Raw genomic sequence first — 1,942 nt, 5'->3', positions numbered from 1 at the left:
GAATTAGCACATCTACAGACACAGCGAGCGGATTAGTGGCTGCCCAGGGCTGGGGGTTCTGGAGGGGAGTGGGGACTGACTACTAACAGGGACGATGTTTATTTTGGGGAGAAGAAAGATATTCCAAAATTTGTAGAGGTGACAGCGGCACAAATCCCTGAGTACATTAGAAAACATTGAATTGCACACTTCAAATGATTGATTATATGGTATGTGAATTGTGTGAGTTATATCTTAATAAAATCGTTACAAGCCCAGCCAGTGTGGCTCAGTGGACTGAGCGTCATCCCATGGTCTGAGAGGTCCCGGTTCGATTGCAGATCAGGGCACATGCCTGGTTTGGGGGCTTGATCCCCAGGAGGGGGCGTGCAGGAGGCAGCCGATCCATGTTTCTCTCTCACATCGATGTTTCTAGCTCTGTCTCTCTAAAAAATCACAAAAATAGGGAACTTTCCAGAACACTCCGTAAGAGCTGGAGGAGCTTTCTGAGTTGTGCAGTAATGTGCCCTTTGCGGCTCCCCCACACCTGTCTCGCCCACTCATCGGCTGTCAAAAATGGTGAAAGAAACCACTCACTCTGATGTTTTGGGGGTCAAACCCAATGCCACCCAGGAAGAATTGAAAAAGGCTTACAGAAGCTGGCCTTGAAGTACCGCCCTTCCAAGAATCCAAATGAAGGAGAGAAGTTTAAACAGATTTCTCAAGCTGACGAAGTGCTCTCTGATGCAAAGAAAAGGGAATTCTATGACAAAGGAGGAGAAGGAGCAATTAAAGAAGGAGCAGGTGGTGGTTTTGGTTCCCCCATGGACACCTTTGATATGTTTCCTGGAGGAGGAGGAAGGATGCAGACAGAAAGGAGAGGTAAAATGCTGTGCATCAGCTCTCGGTGACCTTAGACGATTTATATAACGATGTGACAAGAAAACCAGCTCTGCAAAAGAATGTGATTTGTGACAAATGTGAAGGCCCAGCTGGTAAGAAAGGAGCAGCTGAGGGCTGTCCCAATTGCCGAGGTACTGGAAAGCAACTAAGAATTCATCAGATAGGACCGGGAAAGGTTCAGCAAATTCAGACTGTGTTCACGGAGTGCCAGGGCCGTGGGCAACGGGTCAGGCCTAAAGACAGACGTAAAAGATGCAATGGAAGGAGGATAGTTCGAGAGAAAGATTCTAGAAGTTCCTATTGATAAAGGCATGGAAGATGGTCAGAAGATAACATTCCACGGGGAAGGAAACCAAGAACCAAGACTGGAGCCAGGAGACATGATCACTGCTTTAGATCAGAAGGACCATGTTGCTTTCACTCGACCAGGAGAAGACCTTTGCGTGTGTATGGACAGACCGCGGGTTGAAGCACTGTGTGGCTCCAGAAGCCAACAGCTCCTCTGGACAATCGGGCATAGTCAGCACCTCTCATCCAGGTCAGATGGTCAAGCATGGAGGTAGCACGTGGGTGCGAAAGGCAGGCAGGCCAGTGCATCGCGGACCACATGAGAAGGGCCGCCTGACCAGCGGACGTAAGGTAAACTTTCCTGAGAACGGCTTTCTCCTTCCTGATAAACTCTCTTTGCTGGAGAAACGCCTACCTGAAAGGATGGAGTAGAAGAGACTGATGAAATGGACCAGGTAGGACTGGTGGGCTTTGATCCGAATCAAGAAAGACGGCACCATTACAACGGAGAAGCATCTGAGGATGATGAACGTCATCCTAGGGGAGGTGTTCAGTGTCGGACCTCTTAATGGGGCCAGTGAGCAACACTTGTGCTGGCATTTTATGTCCAGTAGTGAATGAGCGAAGGACTGTAATCATAGTAGGCTCGCTGCCTGCTATTGTTTTTGTTTTAATATTCTGCTGTAATAGTGTTTTAAAAGTTAAATGAACTCAAATATAAAAAATAAAAAATCACTAAAAATATATTTTTAAATACTGCTATAAATATTAT

General features: G+C 46.9%; 1 pseudogene; it reads left to right on the top strand.

The window, feature by feature from the left end:
* Nucleotides 1-555: 555 nt before the first annotated feature.
* On the top strand, nucleotides 556-1,739 carry LOC118621900 (annotated as a pseudogene).
* The last annotated feature ends 203 nt before the right edge of the window (nucleotides 1,740-1,942 follow it).

This window comes from Molossus molossus, unplaced genomic scaffold, assembly GCF_014108415.1.
Source record: "Molossus molossus isolate mMolMol1 unplaced genomic scaffold, mMolMol1.p scaffold_m16_p_8, whole genome shotgun sequence".
NCBI lineage: Eukaryota > Metazoa > Chordata > Mammalia > Chiroptera > Molossidae > Molossus > Molossus molossus.
Note: the sequence above shows the minus strand (reverse complement) of the source record. Positions and strands in the feature narration are given on the sequence as shown.